This window comes from Lissotriton vulgaris, unplaced genomic scaffold (genome assembly GCF_964263255.1).
Source record: "Lissotriton vulgaris unplaced genomic scaffold, aLisVul1.2 SCAFFOLD_485, whole genome shotgun sequence".
NCBI classification, from domain to species: domain Eukaryota; kingdom Metazoa; phylum Chordata; class Amphibia; order Caudata; family Salamandridae; genus Lissotriton; species Lissotriton vulgaris.
In genome coordinates this window covers 762,304-782,048 of record NW_028244829.1, presented here as the reverse complement: position 1 = coordinate 782,048, position 19,745 = coordinate 762,304, and the positions used below count along the sequence as shown (strand labels likewise).

Sequence of the window (19,745 nt, the reverse complement as noted above, 5' to 3'; positions counted from 1 at the left end):
AGACTAATTTGCATATAGCCAGGTTCTGAGCTGGGATGGTGCAGTGAGCTAAAAAACAGTGTTGGATCTAGCCCTGATCTCTTGACTGGGTGAGAGTATTCTGCTTAATTCAGAAACTCTGTCCATCACCACCCGTGGTTGTTAAATATTTTGTCCACCCTAAGCGTGGAAGGGTATACTCAGATGTGAGTCCCTTGCACATTGCACCATCAGGATTCAAGTAAGCTGGGCCGACGATGGCTGAAATGCCAGAAACCGGTCCCCGGAAGCTTGTTTCCTTCCCAGTGTAAGAATTGGCTTTGTAGTTTGGTTTGCCCTGTTCCCATCATGCACTGGGACAGGAACAGACTAATTTGCATATAGCCAGGTTCTGAGCTGGGATGGTGCAGTGAGCTAAAAAACGGTGTTGGATCTAGCCCTGATCTCTTGACTGGGTGAGAGTATTCTGCTTAATTCAGAAACTCTGTCCATCACCACCCCTTGTTGTTAAATATTTTGTCCACCCTAAGCGTGGAAGGGTATACTCAGATGTGAGTCCCTTGCTCATTGCACCATCAGGATTCAAGTAAGCCGGGCCGACGATGGCTGAAATGCCAGAAACCGGTCCCCGGAAGCTTGTTTCCTTCCCAGTGTAAGAATTGGCTTTGTAGTTTGGTTTGCCCTGTTCCCATCATGCACTGGGACAGGAACAGACTAATTTGCATATAGCCAGGTTCTGAGCTGGGATGGTGCAGTGAGCTAAAAAACGGTGTTGGATCTAGCCCTGATATCTTGACTGGGTGAGAGTATTCTGCTTAATTCAGAAACTCTGTCCATCACCACCCCTTGTTGTTAAATATTTTGTCCACCCTAAGCGTGGAAGGGTATACTCAGATGTGAGTCCCTTGCTCATTGCACCATCAGGCTTCAAGTAAGCCGGGCCGACGACGGCTGAAATGCCAGAAACCGGTCCCCGGAAGCTTGTTTCCTTACCAGTGTAAGAATTGGCTTTGTAGTTTGGTTTGCCCTGTTCCCATCATGCACTGGGACAGGAACAGACTAATTTGCATATAGCCAGGTTCTGAGCTGGGATGGTGCAGTGAGATAAAAAACGGTGTTGGATCTAGCCCTGATCTCTTGACTGGGTGAGAGTATTCTGCTTAATTCGGAAACTCTGTCCATCACCACCCCTTGTTGTTAAATATTTTGTCCACCCTAAGCGTGGAAGGGTATATTCAGACATGAGTCCCTTGGTCATTGCACCATCAGGATTCAAGTAAGCCGGGCCGACGACGGCTGAAATGCCAGAAACCGGTCCCCGGAAGCTTGTTTCCTTCCCAGTGTAAGAATTGGCTTTGTAGTTTGGTTTGCCCTGTTCCCATCATGCACTGGGACAGGAACAGACTAATTTGCATATAGCCAGGTTCTGAGCTGGGATGGTGCAGTGAGCTAAAAAACGGTGTTGGATCTAGCCCTGATCTCTTGACTGGGTGAGAGTATTCTGGTTAATTCAGAAACTCTGTCCATCACCACCCCTTGTTGTTAAATATTTTGTCCACCCTAAGCGTGGAAGGGTATACTCAGATGTGAGTCCCTTGCTCATTGCACCATCAGGATTCAAGTAAGCCGGGCCGACGACGGCTGAAATGCCAGAAACCGGTCCCCGGAAGCTTGTTTCCTTCCCAGTGTAAGAACTGGCTTTGTAGTTTGGTTTGCCCTGTTCTCATCATGAACTGGGACAGGAACAGACTAATTTGCATATAGCCAGGTTCTGAGCTGGGATGGTGCAGTGAGCTAAAAAACGGTGTTGGATCTAGCCCTGATCTCTTGACTGGGTGAGAGTATTCTGCTTAATTCAGAAAATCTGTCCATCACCACCCCTGGTTGTTAAATATTTTGTCCACCCTAAGCGTGGAAGGGTATACTCAGATGTGAGTCCCTTGCACATTGCACCATCAGGATTCAAGTAAGCTGGGCCGACGATGGCTGAAATGCCAGAAACCGGTCCCCGGAATCTTGTTTCCTTCCCAGTGTAAGAATTGGCTTTGTTGTTTGGTTTGCCCTGTTCCCATCATGCACTGGGACAGGAACAGAATAATTTGCATATAGCCAGGTTCTGAGCTGGGATGGTGCAGTGAGCTAAAAAACGGTGTTGGATCTAGCCCTGATCTCTTGACTGGGTGAGAGTATTCTGCTTAATTCAGAAACTCTGTCCATCACCACCCCTTGTTGTTAAATATTTTGTCCACCCTAAGCGTGGAAGGGTATACTCAGATGTGAGTCCCTTGCTCATTGCACCATCAGACTTCAAGTAAGCCGGGCCGACGACGGCTGAAATGCCAGAAACCGGTCCCCGGAAGCTTGTTTCCTTCCCAGTGTAAGAATTGGCTTTGTAGTTTGGTTTGCCCTGTTCTCATCATGCACTGGGACAGGAACAGACTAATTTGCATATAGCCAGGTTCTGAGCTGGGATGGTGCAGTGAGCTAAAAAACGGTGTTGGATCTAGCCCTGATCTCTTGACTGGGTGAGAGTATTCTGCTTAATTCAGAAAATCTGTCCACCACCACCCCTGATTGTTAAATATTTTGTCCACCCTAAGCGTGGAAGGGTATACTCAGATGTGAGTCCCTTGCACATTGCACCATCAGGATTAAAGTAAGCTGGGCCGACGATGGCTGAAATGCCAGAAACCGGTCCCCGGAATCTTGTTTCCTTCCCAGTGTAAGAATTGGCTTTGTAGTTTGGTTTGCCCTGTTCCCATCATGCACTGGGACAGGAACAGACTAATTTGCATATAGCCAGGTTCTGAGCTGGGATGGTGCAGTGAGCTAAAAAACGGTGTTGGATCTAGCCCTGATCTCTTGACTGGGTGAGAGTATTCTGGTTAATTCAGAAACTCTGTCCATCACCACCCCTTGTTGTTAAATATTTTGTCCACCCTAAGCGTGGAAGGGTATACTCAGATGTGAGTCCCTTGCTCATTGCACCATCAGGATTCAAGTAAGCCGGGCCGACGACGGCTGAAATGCCAGAAACCGGTCCCCGGAAGCTTGTTTCCTTCTCAGTGTAAGAATTGGCTTTGTAGTTTGGTTTGCCCTGTTCCCATCATGCACTGGGACAGGAACAGACTAATTTGCATATAGCCAGGTTCTGAGCTGGGATGGTGCAGTGAGCTAAAAAACGGTGTTGGATCTAGCCCTGATCTCTTGACTGGGTGAGAGTATTCTGCTTAATTCAGAAACTCTGTCCATCACCACCCCTTGTTAAATATTTTGTCCACCCTAAGCGTGGAAGGGTATACTCAGATGTGAGTCCCTTGCTCATTGCACCATCAGGATTCAAGTAAGCCGGGCCGACGACGGCTGAAATGCCAGAAACCGGTCCCCGGAAGCTGGTTTCCTTCCCAGTGTAAGAATTGGCTTTGTAGTTTGGTTTGCCCTGTTCCCATCATGCACTGGGACAGGAACAGACTAATTTGCATATAGCCAGGTTCTGAGCTGGGATGGTGCAGTGAGCTAAAAAACGGTGTTGGATCTAGCCCTGATCTCTTGACTGGGTGAGAGTATTCTGCTTAATTCAGAAACTCTGTCCATCACCACCCCTTGTTGTTAAATATTTTGTCCACCCTAAGCGTGGAAGGGTATACTCAGATGTGAGTCCCTTGCTCATTGCACCATCAGGATTCAAGTAAGCCGGGCCGACGACGGCTGAAATGCCAGAAACCGGTCCCCGGAAGCTTGTTTCCTTCCCAGTGTAAGAATTGGCTTTGTGGTTTGGTTTGCCCTGTTCCCATCATGCACTGGGACAGGAACAGACTAATTTGCATATAGCCAGGTTCTGAGCTGGGATGGTGCAGTGAGCTAAAAAACAGTGTTGGATCTAGCCCTGATCTCTTGACTGGGTGAGAGTATTCTGCTTAATTCAGAAACTCTGTCCATCACCACCCGTGGTTGTTAAATATTTTGTCCACCCTAAGCGTGGAAGGGTATACTCAGATGTGAGTCCCTTGCACATTGCACCATCAGGATTCAAGTAAGCTGGGCCGACGATGGCTGAAATGCCAGAAACCGGTCCCCGGAAGCTTGTTTCCTTCCCAGTGTAAGAATTGGCTTTGTAGTTTGGTTTGCCCTGTTCCCATCATGCACTGGGACAGGAACAGACTAATTTGCATATAGCCAGGTTCTGAGCTGGGATGGTGCAGTGAGCTAAAAAACGGTGTTGGATCTAGCCCTGATCTCTTGACTGGGTGAGAGTATTCTGCTTAATTCAGAAACTCTGTCCATCACCACCCCTTGTTGTTAAATATTTTGTCCACCCTAAGCGTGGAAGGGTATACTCAGATGTGAGTCCCTTGCTCATTGCACCATCAGACTTCAAGTAAGCCGGGCCGACGACGACTGAAATGCCAGAAACCGGTCCCCGGAAGCTTGTTTCCTTCCCAGTGTAAGATTTGGCTTTGAAGTTTGGTTCGCCCTGTTCCCATCATGCACTGGGACAGGAACAGACTAATTTGCATATAGCCAGGTTCCGAGCTGGGATGGTGCAGTGAGCTAAAAAACGGTGTTGGATCTAGCCCTGATCTCTTGACTGGCGGAGAGTATTCTGCTTAATTCAGAAACTCTGTCCATCACCACCCCTTGTTGTTAAATATTTTGTCCACCCTAAGCGTGGAAGGGTACACTCAGATGTGAGTCCCTTGCTCATTGCACCATCAGGATTCAAGTAAGCCGGGCCGACGACGGCTGAAATGCCAGAAACCGGTCCCCGGAAGCTTGTTTCCTTCCCAGTGTAAGAATTGGCTTTGTAGTTTGGTTTGCCCTGTTCCCATCATGCACTGGGGCAGGAACAGACTAATTTGCATATAGCCAGGTTCTGAGCTGGGATGGTGCAGTGAGCTAAAAAACGTTGTTGGATCTAGCCCTGATCTCTTGACTGGGTGAGAGTATTCTGCTTAATTCAGAAACTCTGTCCATCACCACCCCATGTTGTTAAATATTTTGTCCACCCTAAGCGTGGAAGGGTATACTCAGATGTGAGTCCCTTCCTCATTGCACCATCAGGATTCAAGTAAGCCGGGCCGACAACGGCTGAAATGCCAGAAACCGGTCCCCGGAAGCTTGTTTCCTTCCCAGTGTAAGAATTGGCTTTGTAGTTTGGTTTGCCCTGTTCCCATCATGCACTGGGACAGGAACAGACTCATTTGCATATAGCCAGGTTCTGAGATGGGATGGTGCAGTGAGCTAAAAAACGGTGTTGGATCTAGCCCTGATCTCTTGACTGGGTGAGAGTATTCTGCTTAATTCAGAAACTCTGTCCATCACCACCCCTTGTTGTTAAATATTTTGTCCACCCTAAGCGTGGATGGGTATACTCAGATGTGAGTCCCTTGCTCATTGCACCATCAGGATTCAAGTAAACCGGGCCGACGACGGCTGAAATGCCAGAAACCGGTCCCCGGAAGCTTGTTTCCTTCCCTGTGTAAGAATTGGCTTTGTAGTTTGGTTTGCCCTGTTCCCATCATGCACTGGGACAGGAACAGACTAATTTGCATATAGCCAGGTTCTGAGCTGGGATGGTGCAGTGAGCTAAAAAACGGTGTTGGATCTAGCCCTGATCTCTTGACTGGGTGAGAGTATTCTGCTTAATTCAGAAACTCTGTCCATCACCACCCCTTGTTGTTAAATATTTTGCCCACCCTAAGCGTGGAAGGGTATACTCAGATGTGAGTCCCTTGCTCATTGCACCATCAGGATTCAAGTAAGCCGGGCCGACGACGGCTGAAATGCCAGAAACCGGTCCCCGGAAGCTTGTTTCCTTCCCAGTGTAAGAATTGGCTTTGTAGTTTGGTTTGCCCTGTTCCCATCATGCACTGGGACAGGAACAGACTAATTTGCATATAGCCAGGTTCTGAGCTGGGATGGTGCAGTGAGCTAAAAAACGGTGTTGGATCTAGCCCTGATCTCTTGACTGGGTGAGAGTATTCTGCTTAATTCAGAAACTCTGTCCATCACCACCCCTTGTTGTTAAATATTTTGTCCACCCTAAGCGTGGAAGGGTATACTCAGATGTGAGTCTCTTGCTCATTGCACCATCAGGATTCAAGTAAGCCGGGCCGACGACGGCTGAAATGCCAGAAACCGGTCCCCGGAAGCTTGTTTCCTTCCCAGTGTAAGAATTGGCTTTTTAGTTTGGTTTGCCCTGTTCCCATCATGCACTGGGACAGGAACAGACTAATTTGCATATAGCCAGGTTCTGAGCTGGGATGGTGCAGTGAGCTAAAAAACGGTGTTGGATCTAGCCCTGATCTCTTGACTGGGTGAGAGTATTCTGCTTAATTCAGAAACTCTGTCCATCACCACCCCTTGTTGTTAAATATTTTGTCCACCCTAAGCGTGGAAGGGTATACTCAGATGTGAGTCCCTTGCACATTGCACCATCAGGATTCAAGTAAGCCGGGCCGACAATGGCTGAAATGCCAGAAACCGGTCCCCGGAAGCTTGTTTCCTTCCCAGTGTAAGAATTGGCTTTGTAGTTTGGTTTGCCCTGTTCTCATCATGCACTGGGACAGGAACAGACTAATTTGCATATAGCCAGGTTCTGAGCTGGGATGGTGCAGTGAGCTAATAAACGGTGTTGGATCTAGCCCTGATATCTTGACTGGGTGAGAGTATTCTGCTTAATTCAGAAACTCTGTCCATCACCACCCCTTGTTGTTAAATATTTTGTCCACCCTAAGCGTGGAAGGGTATACTCAGATGTGAGTCCCTTGCTCATTGCACCATCAGGCTTCAAGTAAGCCGGGCCGACGACGGCTGAAATGCCAGAAACCGGTCCCCGGAAGCTTGTTTCCTTACCAGTGTAAGAATTGGCTTTGTAGTTTGGTTTGCCCTGTTCCCATCATGCACTGGGACAGGAACAGACTAATTTGCATATAGCCAGGTTCTGAGCTGGGATGGTGCAGTGAGCTAAAAAACGGTGTTGGATCTAGCCCTGATCTCTTGACTGGGTGAGAGTATTCTGCTTAATTCAGAAACTATGTCCATCACCACCCCTTGTTGTTAAATATTTTGTCCACCCTAAGCGTGGAAGGGTATATTCAGATGTGAGTCCCTTGCTCATTGCACCATCAGGATTCAAGTAAGCCGGGCCGACGACGGCTGAAATGCCAGAAACCGGTCCCCGGAAGCTTGTTTCCTTCCCAGTGTAAGAATTGGCTTTGTAGTTTGGTTTGCCCTGTTCCCATCATGCACTGGGACAGGAACAGACTAATTTGCATATAGCCAGGTTCTGAACTGGGATGGTGCAGTGAGCTAAAAAACGGTGTTGGATCTAGCCCTGATCTCTTGACTGGGTGAGAGTATTCTGGTTAATTCAGAAACTCTGTCTATCACCACCCCTTGTTGTTAAATATTTTGTCCACCCTAAGCGTGGAAGGGTATACTCAGATGTGAGTCCCTTGCTCATTGCACCATCAGGATTCAAGTAAGCCGGGCCGACGACGGCTGAAATGCCAGAAACCGGTCCCCGGAAGCTTGTTTCCTTACCAGTGTAAGAATTGGCTTTGTAGTTTGGTTTGCCCTGTTCTCATCATGCACTGGGACAGGAACAGACTAATTTGCATATAGCCAGGTTCTGAGCTGGGATGGTGCAGTGAGCTAAAAAACGGTGTTGGATCTAGCCCTGATCTCTTGACTGGGTGAGAGTATTCTGCTTAATTCAGAAAATCTGTCCATCACCACCCCTGGTTGTTAAATATTTTGTCCACCCTAAGCGTGGAAGGGTATACTCAGATGTGAGTCCCTTGCACATTGCACCATCAGGATTCAAGTAAGCTGGGCCGACGATGGCTGAAATGCCAGAAACCGGTCCCCGGAAGCTTGTTTCCTTCCCAGTGTAAGAATTGGCTTTGTAGTTTGGTTTGCCCTGTTCCCATCATGCACTGGGACAGGAACAGACTAATTTGCATATAGCCAGGTTCTGAGCTGGGATGGTGCAGTGAGCTAAAAAACGGTGTTGGATCTAGCCCTGATCTCTTGACTGGGTGAGAGTATTCTGCTTAATTCAGAAACTCTGTCCATCACCACCCCTTGTTGTTAAATATTTTGTCCACCCTAAGCGTGGAAGGGTATACTCAGATGTGAGTCCCTTGCTCATTGCACCATCAGACTTCAAGTAAGCCGGGCCGACGACGGCTGAAATGCCAGAAACCGGTCCCCGGAAGCTTGTTTCCTTCCCAGTGTAAGAATTGGCTTTGTAGTTTGGTTTGCCCTGTTCCCATCATGCACTGGGACAGGAACAGACTAATTTGCATATAGCCAGGTTCTGAGCTGGGATGGTGCAGTGAGCTAAAAAACGGTGTTGGATCTAGCCCTGATCTCTTGACTGGGTGAGAGTATTCTGGTTAATTCAGAAACTCTGTCCATCACCACCCCTTGTTGTTAAATATTTTGTCCACCCTAAGCGTGGAAGGGTATACTCAGATGTGAGTCCCTTGCTCATTGCACCATCAGGATTCAAGTAAGCCGGGCCGACGACGGCTGAAATGCCAGAAACCGGTCCCCGGAAGCTTTTTTCCTTCCCAGTGTAAGAATTGGCTTTGTAGTTTGGTTTGCCCTGTTCCCATCATGCACTGGGACAGGAACAGACTAATTTGCATATAGCCAGGTTCTGAGCTGGGATGGTGCAGTGAGCTAAAAAACGGTGTTGGATCTAGCCCTGATCTCTTGACTGGGTGAGAGTATTCTGGTTAATTCAGAAACTCTGTCCATCACCACCCCTTGTTGTTAAATATTTTGTCCACCCTAAGCGTGGAAGGGTATACTCAGATGTGAGTCCCTTGCTCATTGCACCATCAGGATTCAAGTAAGCCGGAACGACGACGGCTGAAATGCCAGAAACCGGTCCCCGGAAGCTTGTTTCCTTCTCAGTGTAAGAATTGGCTTTGTAGTTTGGTTTGCCCTGTTCCCATCATGCACTGGGACAGGAACAGAATAATTTGCATATAGCCAGGTTCTGAGCTGGGATGGTGCAGTGAGCTAAAAAACGGTGTTGGATCTAGCCCTGATCTCTTGACTGGGTGAGAGTATTCTGCTTAATTCAGAAACTCTGTCCATCACCACCCCTTGTTGTTAAATATTTTGTCCACCCTAAGCGTGGAAGGGTATACTCAGATGTGAGTCCCTTGCTCATTGCACCATCAGACTTCAAGTAAGCCGGGCCGACGACGGCTGAAATGCCAGAAACCGGTCCCCGGAAGCTTGTTTCCTTCCCAGTGTAAGAATTGGCTTTGTAGTTTGGTTTGCCCTGTTCCCATCATGCACTGGGACAGGAACAGACTAATTTGCATATAGCCAGGTTCTGAGCTGGGATGGTGCAGTGAGCTAAAAAACGGTGTTGGATCTAGCCCTGATCTCTTGACTGGGTGAGAGTATTCTGGTTAATTCAGAAACTCTGTCCATGACCACCCCTTGTTGTTAAATATTTTGCCCACCCTAAGCGTGGAAGGGTATACTCAGATGTGAGTCCCTTGCTCATTGCACCATCAGGATTCAAGTAAGCCGGGTCGACGACGGCTGAAATGCCAGAAACCGGTCCCCGGAAGCTTGTTTCCTTCCCAGTGTAAGAATTGGCTTTGTAGTTTGGTTTGCCCTGTTCCCATCATGCACTGGGACAGGAACAGACTAATTTGCATATAGCCAGGTTCTGAGCTGGGATGGTGCAGTGAGCTAAAAAACGGTGTTGGATCTAGCCCTGATATCTTGACTGGGTGAGAGTATTCTGCTTAATTCAGAAACTCTGTCCATCACCACCCCTTGTTGTTAAATATTTTGTCCACCCTAAGCGTGGAAGGGTATACTCAGATGTGAGTCCCTTGCTCATTGCACCATCAGGATTCAAGTAAGCCGGGCCGACGACGGCTGAAATGCCAGAAACCGGTCCCCGGAAGCTTGTTTCCTTCCCAGTGTAAGAATTGGCTTTGTAGTTTGGTTTGCCCTGTTCCCATCATGCACTGGGACAGGAACAGACTAATTTGCATATAGCCAGGTTCTGAGCTGGGATGGTGCAGTGAGCTACAAAACGGTGTTGGATCTAGCCCTGATCTCTTGACTGGGTGAGAGTATTCTGCTTAATTCAGAAACTCTGTCCATCACCACCCCTTGTTGTTAAATATTTTGTCCACCCTAAGCGTGGAAGGGTATACTCAGATGTGAGTCCCTTGCTCATTGCACCATCAGGATTCAAGTAAGCCGGGCCGACGACGGCTGAAATGCCAGAAACCGGTCCCCGGAAGCTTGTTTCCTTCCCAGTGTAAGAATTGGCTTTGTAGTTTGGTTTGCCCTGTTCCCATCATGCACTGGGACAGGAACAGACTAATTTGCATATAGCCAGGTTCTGAGCTGGGATGGTGCAGTGAGCTAAAAAACGGTGTTGAATCTAGCCCTGATCTCTTGACTGGGTGAGAGTATTCTGCTTAATTCAGAAACTCTGTCCATCACCACCCCTTTTTGTTAAATACTGTGGAGGTGGAACAGGGGGATTCCCTTGGACAGGATATCATGATTGCTGAAATTTGTTGCGCCATTAAACAGTTGGCGCGTAACAAAACTCCGAGTAGTGATGTACTACTTATTGAGTTCTATTCGGCTTATATTGATGTCCTGGCTCCTAGATTACTGGCGATGTACAAAGAGGCCAAGCAGTTGGGAGTGCTGCCGACCTCGACCAGGGAGGCCATTATTATTCCCCTCCTTAAAACGGAGAAGGACCCTACGGACCTGGCAGAATATCGGCCTTTATCTATGCTCACCACTGATTATAAGATCCTAAGTCGGGTGCTGGCTACTCGACTCCTTCCCCTTATGACGCGGTTGGTTCACTCTGATCAGGCTGGCTTCATCCCTACTGGCAACATGGCTGGAAGTATACGCAGGTTGATACACATATTGAGTGGGGACTATGGCGAGGATGATCAAGCAATAGTCCTCTCGGTGGACATCGCAAACGCATTTCACAGCTTGGAGTGGCCTTATTTGTTTTCAGAGCCTTTGAACTCGGGGAGGGATATGTCCGCTGGAATGATATTTTGTATTCCTCTGCGAGCGCTAGGGTGATGGTAGGTAGGGTCCTTTCATCCTCGTACCCAGTAGGGCGTGGCACCAGGAAGGGCTGCCCGCTTTCCCCATTGCTATTTGCCCTTGCCATTGAGCCTCTAGCGACACGAGCTAGAATGGGAAGGGCGTTCCAAGGCCTGAGGTTCGGCGGCCGGATACACGATATCTCTCTGTACGCGGACAACCTTTTGCTCTTCTTGAAAGGTGCTGGAGGGGCTTTGGAGGGAGCGCGGGACCTGCTCCACCAAATCGGAGATATCTCAGGCTTGCGAGTCAACTGAGCAAAGACTTGCGTATTTCCGGTAACCAGAGCATGTGACCAGCCTGCACATCTCTCTGACGTAGTGTGGGAGCCCAGATTCCTCCCCTATTTGGGGACGCATGTATATCATACCCAGGAAGACCTGCTTGAGGGTAATATAGGCAGAGCAATAAGGGGTCTAAAGAGCAGTATGCAGTTCTGGGGAACTTTCCCATTGTCGGTGGCGGGTCGGGTGGCACTGCTGAAAATGGTGGCGCTTCCTCGGCTGCTATATTTTTTCTGGACCTTACCTATACGAATGCCGTCGCACTATTTCGGCAACTCCGCTCTGCGGTGGGAGGCTTCATCTGGGGGACGGGAAGATGGCGAGTAGCATTGGATACTCTGATACGGCCTAGGGCTGAGGGGGGCCTCGCTGTCCCCGACTTCGAACTATATTATCTGGCCGCACAGTTCCAGGGCCTCACCCAGGGAGTGGCACAGAAATTTTGAGGACCGGAGCAGGAATTCGTACCAGATGTGCAGCGACACGTATTATCATATATGGTATTACAACAAAAGCTACGGGCTGATGCACTAGTAGTTGAAGAAAGCGCCCTGAGACATTGTTGGAAGCGATACCACAATAGAATTGGGGTGCAGCGACCCTATGCCCCAGAGATACCAGTGGGAATGCGTACGGCCCTACCGCATGAGGGCGATTGGTCTGTCCTTGCGGAGTGGGAGATGTTAGGGTTACAGATGGTAGGGGACTTGTTTGAAGATGGCGTGCTATTGCCCCATAGCGCATTGCAGGAGAGTTTTGGGCTCCCGCCGGGCCATTTCTTAATACATACGGCCCTCGTTGCTGCCATCCAAAAACACTGGGGCACTGGCCTTTCGGAGCCGCCGGTAATTGAGGCATGCCAATATGTAGTGATGGCAGTGGGCACTTATAAGGCTGTCACCTGCTTATATAGGTGCATGCTTGGGGAGGGGCTGACGCCATTACAAAAGCTGCAAACGCAGTGGGCGGCGGATATAGATAAAGAGATACCCGACTCGGCCTGGTCGCACATCCCTAAGAGGGCGTGGAAGGGCACTATAAACGCCAGACTCCAATTGATTCAATTTTTTATCTTGCACAGAGCATATCTTACACCGGCAAAAATCAACCAGAATTTCCAAGTAGATACTGCACAATGCCCCCGATGTAGGTTGAGGAACGTGGACCTGGTACACATGCTGCGGGATTGCCCACACCTGGGCACATACTGGGAAGAGGTAATCAATTTACTTTGTAGTGTGACAGAGCGACAGCTTACTCCGGGTAAGGGGACCTGCTTGCTACATTGGTTTCCGCATACTAGCAAAACAAAATTGGTAAGTAAATTCTTGGACTTAGGATTGCTGCTTGCCAAGAGAGAAATTACATCCCACTGGAAACCCGAGGTGGGGCCAGCTACCTCAGGTGAAGTGCGGCATTACTCATGTGGGCAAGCTGCAAGGGCACAGTTCGTCTGCAGCAGGCCCATAGGTCCCACAGTGACAAAGTACTAGAGGCGGCGCGAGCATTGGAGGCCCTTATTACCGAACCGAAGGTGGCGGATGTAGAAACTGAGTCAGAGATGAGTGCTTTAACTGGGAATGAGGACTAGTAGAATACTTACCTGGATGCTGATGAGACAGCGTGTGAAGCATCTCCCTGCTCCCTTAATAGTCATTATAATTAATAACGATGCAAAACTGGTGACAGTTATGGACCCCATAAATAAATAGACTTGCCATTCTATCACACTTAGCCTCATAGTTGACGCGCCGGCGGGAGGGAGGGCACAGGGCGGGGGAGTTGAGGGGGGAAATGTGAATGGATCTGATGCACGGAGCAATATGACATAGATGTATGATTTCATGTTACTATCCTGTAACTGCTCTGGTCGCTAATTATAGCAGGAGAAATTGGGATAGTTTCTATTAGTTAACTCTCTCGGGCAGTAAGAACAAATGTCATGTAATTCCTTGACTATATTGGAGAACCATGGTTATGTAGACATGCTCACCATTCTCATGCTTGTTGTTTGTGTTGGAAAACAATAAAAAGATTTTTTTTTTAAAAAGGGGGGGAATAGGTGTTGGCGGGATGGTCCATCTCTGACTTGATGAGGGGTGGAGCTGTCATGTACCACCTTGCACATCACAAATACTCTGCCTCAGCACACTCAGCAAAGGTTTCACACTAGCCGTTTGTGCCCCTTAAACAAGCAAGAGCAGGAAGGCAGGAAATTCCAGGCACCCCCGTAGGGGTAAAACTCTAGAAGATTCTCTCATTTCTAAGTAGGTACCAGGTATAAATAATTGACCATCAGAGTCAACTCTTCAGTACACATCTGGACCTGTGGAAGACTGCTGCAAGAAGGGTTGCTACTCTGCTTCCCTGCTGCCTGGATGAGAACCACTTGACCCATTTTGAACCCAGGACCACCAGAGTGACTTCAAGTGCTAGTTCGCTGGCGTCCTGATCAGAGCCTCAGGTACAGCAAAGGCTTGAACCACCTTGAAATCTGCACCTTGACTGCCTACTGTCAATCCTGTCCCCAAAGTGGTGTAAATCCAGTTCTGGCCCCAATAAAATTGATATATTTACTTGAGATAACTAAAACTATAACTGTTGAATTGCTATGGTTTTGAGTGTGTAAAATCTGAGCCTTGTAATGCTGTAACCTTTGTTTTTTACTGTGAATTACTAAAGTTTTTAAATTTTACTTCTCAACTACAATGTCCCTATAACCTTTGTTTTTTCAGTGAATTTCTATGTTTTGAATGCTATTTCCTAACAATAATGTCCCTGCAACCTTGGTATGTGAGGGGGTGTGAGTGGGTATGTGATTGGTTGTGTGGGTGTGTAATCGGGTGTATGAGTGTGTGGTAAGTATGTGAGTGTGTGTGTGACTGGTTGTGTGGGTCTGTGAGTGGGTGTGGGAGTGGGAGTGGCCGTGTGGTTGTGTGAGTGGTTTTGAGGGTCTGTGAGTGGGTGGGTAAGTGGCTTTATGGGTTTGTGAGTGGGGTTCTGTGGATGTGCAAGTGGGTGTGTGAGTAGATGTGTAAAAGCTGTGTGGGTCTGTTAGTGTGTGTGTGAGTGGCTGCAGTGGTGTGTTAGTGGGTCTGTGAGTGGTTGTGTCAGTAGGTGGGTAGGTAGTTGGATCGATGAATGTGTATCGTTATTTTAAATGGGGGTCTGGATCAGCACATCCACTCAAATCCACACGAATCCGGGAGGATCTGGGGAGAATCTGGAGAGGATTGGTGGATCCTTGCATAATTAAAAAAAGGGTTTTGGGCACTTTCTTGCCCATGTGGGGTCCCTCACATACCCTTACATTAGTCTCATGGGGTCAGGGTACCTCTACTCTGTATCCTTCTATCACTATTTAACTATATTTTGGGAACCGAGTTCTGATTAACAAAATGGTGGCTGCATCTTTCCTTTGAGGTATGATCCGAGGAGGAGCGCCGAAGGATCTGCGCCCCTAGATATACAAATTTGAATTTCAGTTAATATCTCAAAATCTACTAAACGCATTCACACCAAATCACAAAAAGATCACTTTCTGGACCAAGATCTACCTTTCTACCAAATTTGTTATAATTCTGGTCAGTGGATCATGCTGCAGTTATGTCTAAAATCCCTATGGGAATTAACATGAGAAAAGCACTTTTTTTGACTCCCTCTTTTTCTCCACCCCAACTTGACGGATCACCCTGAAACTTTCCATGCACAACTGGACTCTGTGGCACACATCTTTTCAAACATGTTGTGAAGATTCTTCAAGTGGCACCAAAGGTAAAGGCAAGTCCAAAAAATGATTTTCCAATGGAAGCTAGGTCATAACTATAACTACCTACTGGTGACACGCAGAGGTATTCCTCCGCAGTGGAAAGAGACAGTGGAAAGCCGCCAGAGCACACTTATGCCTGCAAGTAGTAGGCTGTTGGCTACCAGCTGCTGACTTCACTGTTTCTCAGTTCAACTGCACAGCCAGGCACTGAATACCCGCTGCATCCTGCCCTTCTCTGCTTCTCTGCCATCTGAATTGTTGGGCAGTTCTGATCTGACCTTCCCCAACCTTTGGATTCCCCACCGAGTGATGGCTGAGCAGTGAGTATGGGAGGGCAGGGTTGTGTCACAGCACTAGCAGGAGAATCTGGAGGGAGGCAGAGGGCAGTTGGGGTCCCAGACAGTACATTGATACTCAGGCTGTCTGGAAAGGTGGAATCGGTGGGTATAGATTTCTAAAAGAGTTTGGCACAGCCTTGGTGTCACTATTTTCAGTTCCCAGCCATTTCCCATTCGTAAGGCAGCCTCTTGTGTGGTTTGCGGTTTGTGGGGGCTCCAGATTTAAACTGCACTCTTGCTATCAGCACTAGCATTACTAAAGCTCCTTGCACCCAACTACTGCATACAGACCCATTCATCATCAACTGTAATTATTGAAGGAAATTCAGCAGCTGTTGGGTAACGTCCAGTAGATTGGATCTCCAACTGCACCTGCTGCAATGATAAGACGTCAGCAATAACAATGGAAAAATAATAAATCTGTCTTTGCTAACAGTACAAAACTGCTATCATGGTCTAAAAAAAAACACAGAAGCGCAGAACCCTCGCAAAAGATCATCTAAATCCAGCCACGAGGGCCCAGAAACATCAGCTGTGGTAGCGTTATCAGAGTGTAGGCTGGGATCTCCACAAGTCTCTGCCCAGGTCTCCCAGAATCAAAGTGAGCCTGTGGTTCCAGGTTCAACTCTAATAAGCAGCATACCACATTTGCACCTTTTACACAGTAGCCATCTGTCTTTGACCAAAATAAATGTAGGAGTATGCCAACAAAGGGCCTCCATCCTTTCACACCATTCACAGACTGACTTACAAGGAAAACCTGTCTGTTTAAAACAGAAAATTATCAGTACTTGGTTTATTAAATCGCCAAAGTCGCCTAACTTTTCCCTCGCTCGAGCCAACTTAAGGAGCTAATCCACTCCAAGTCCCGAGCCCACATTCAAGCCTCAAATCTCCTCCAAACAGCCTCTCAGTGCATTAACCAATGTTTGTAACCTGGGCTATAGTTCATAGAATGCCGCATACATTAGATTTAAACATCTCAGCTATTGAAAGTGATTCAATCTATGGGAGAGAAGAGATAGAGTGGTCCAGGTCTAATGCCTTATTGGCATCCTCAATAGATCTAAAACAAGACTACTGCCAAGTTAAACCAGTAACTACAAAAATATTAATTCTAGATGTAAATGAACAAAATGAGCTGATGAGCTCCTTGGACAATTTAGAATTACTGTTTGAAATGAATAGAATTGTCTCACATGCAACAAATAAATCATTCTCCCCTCTGATAGAGGGAAGAGGCAGATCTTCAGTCTTGTTTAACCAAGAACAACTACCCAAAGAGGATCAAGATACTCCTACAATATATCCAGTGTTTTCTGCTATGGGCTCAATTAGCACCACTCTTACAAAAATATTGGAGGCCCTGGAAAATTCAATCAGCTCTCATCAGTGAATAGGTCACTCTACTCACATCAATGCAAGAAAATTCAACTGTTTGGAACTCTCCAAAATAAAACCCTAATTGGAGTTGGGATAAAACTGGCAACACTAATGGGGAGTACCTCTAATAGGGCTGCTTCGCCAATCTAAATCAAAGAGTGCAGCTTCACTTCACTGACCTAGCCTTCCTACTAGCGAAATGCTCCATAACAATGCGATGGAAATCGGCCCGCACCCCAAGGGTCTATCCCTGGCATGGGGAGGTGGTTCGTTAAGGGGAGCAGAAAGCTCAGTCATTAGAATAGAGGAGTACCGGGGACTGAAGAAAAATCCGATCTCCATGGATTGGGACCTCACTCTGGAAGCATTTAAAGATACTGAACCCCCCTTCCCCACAACACATGACACATAAGAAAGGTCCCTCCGCATAACACTAAACTGAACATTACCGTCTAGTATTAGGACCCTCACACAATACCACATCCTACCAAACACGGACCCCTAAATGTGGTATTAGGGCAACCGAGGTAGAAACACGTGACAGGGGGCCGGATGTATCAAGATATCGTTTTGCGATTTCTAAATTGCGAATTTTTGCGATTCGCTATTTAGAAATCGCAAAACGGCATGTATGTACAAAATCGCTATTTTTTAGCGATTCCTTATTCTTTATTTGCGAATTTGCAAACGAGGAGTGAGCCAGAAAAGAGGGTGGGGGTAGGGAGGGATGGGACTGTTCTGTTATCACTTCAACACAATTTCTAGATATATTAAGCCAGCACCAATGGAACGACAATGCAGTCTGACTTAATTGCCAATTCATGTAATATAACAACTACCTATTGGCTGTAACTTGTTGGTATTCAACTACTTGTGCCAAAATGCTTTTCTAACCCAACTATGTACCAACCGAATTCAGGATTTTGCAAGGCTCGACAAAATATAAAATCAATAAAGTGTGTTTTAAAAAAGAAAAATGTAGAGTACCTCTAAATTTGGCAAGAATGGATGACCTGATATGTCTATTACAACTTCTTCCCAGAAAAATATGTTCAAATTTAAAATCAGAATTTGTACTAAACTCCTCCTGAATATGGAAAAAAAGTGGCTGAATGTGGCATAATCTTTTATCACTGCACAACTCCCAGGACCAAGTTTCAAATAATCCTGCAATAATATCAGCATCTCCTCAAAGCTTTTATACCCCAGTAACAGTACCTGGAATAGGGAGAGCAGCAGAGTAAGTAAAGAATTTAGTCGAAATTCCCAGATTAAACGTAGTTCATACTGAAATAGTTGAATTTAATCCGGCTCACTCAGGAACAATGCCTGTATCAGGGGGTGACCCAAGAACCGAGGAGGCTCAAAATGCCAACGAAGATTGTTCAGAAGTACATTTTGAGACTTATGTAAGCAAACGGGTGCTGAAAAGATTAAGTACAAACTTCGACAAAGGGAAGCATAAGTAAGCATGTAACGTTGTTTCAAGCAATACATCCAGAAAGCATAAAATGTTTCCAATTTTCATGAATGTATCAAAAGCCTACTCCGAGGCCTCTCAGTTGTCATCTAAACCTGCCAATGCTTTCCCTATGGTCGAAGCTATTCTTCTCAAGACAGGATAACATAGTTCTGATCTTAACAAAGTTCCAACTCACTCTCAAGTAGTAGCAGGGAAGGACACTCACCGTCAAAAAAACGATGTATTTTCTTCATGTAATTCATGGGCGAAGGATCATTATATATTCCAAATCACTGCTAAATCCCTGACAAATGCAATTCCCGAAACCATCACAGGAAAAACTCTCACTGCAATTTAAACCAAGGCAGTCAAAATCAATGTGCTAAACAAAAGTGTAATCCTGAGTCACCCAATCAAGCCCTGGTTTTCACTCCTTTATATCAATCAAGGGAGCTCCAGGATGTTCTAAACAGGCGAATCTGTTAAAAATAATAGGATCTTTTCCGGACCTCATTACAGTGCCTTCAGCATACCTCCTATCAGTTTGTTTTCTTGCTGATAAAAACAGGAACGAGGAGTCAACTCGAACAACATGGTCTGCAGAGGAGATCGTGCCTGTAATCTGAGCCAAAAAAGAAGAGCTGGGGAAGTGGGGCATCTCATTAGCTCAAGTGGACAAAGAGAACAATCATTCTAAGTTTGATCAGTCATAGGAAATGCACTCATCCAAGAGTAGCCCAGTTCTCAAAAGTACAGACACAGGGGCTCAGTGCACCTAATTTTAGCACTGCTCATACCAACGGTGATCAACAACTCTTACATATGTGCTCTTGGAACATTGCTTGTAAACATGATCTCAATTCGTTTCTTAATTAGGTTTCAAGTGGTCTGTCTGCAAGAGTCCTCGGGAAATATTTTCTTTATTTCTCCCAATTTTATAATTTTAGAGAAAAAGGCAACGAAAGCTAGATTCGGCCATTCATCGGGTGATCTGCTTACTCGAATTAACGCACAATCCCAATTTAACTGCTTAAAATCTCAACTCTTTCCAATAAAGTTTTGGCCATAGAGGTGATCAACGCCAGATACAGTTAACATATCGATGCCATGCAATTTTGCACTGGTCATGGCAAATCTGCAACTGTGCTGGGCAACTTTGAAGTGACATTTGCAACATTGAGTATAAAAATGACATTTATTTTTATTGACCTGTGCAAACATTTTTTTTCATTTTAAATATTTTAATTTCAATAACTCAGGTATAATTGACCAGCACCAGAGCAAACCATTGTTGCTTTGTACATTACCTCTGTATCATTTCAGCTTAGTTTCACCAAATTGCTTTCTTCTTGGTTGGCATCTCACATTTTTTACAAGAACATAATCCATTTAAA

General features: G+C 46.5%; 1 protein-coding gene across 1 annotated transcript in view; it reads right to left on the bottom strand.

Annotated features, from left to right (window-relative positions):
• LOC147666710 (actin-related protein 3B-like) overlaps positions 1–19,745 on the bottom strand; it is a 605,074-nt gene that overhangs the window by 448,000 nt on the left and 137,329 nt on the right. The window lies entirely within an intron of this gene.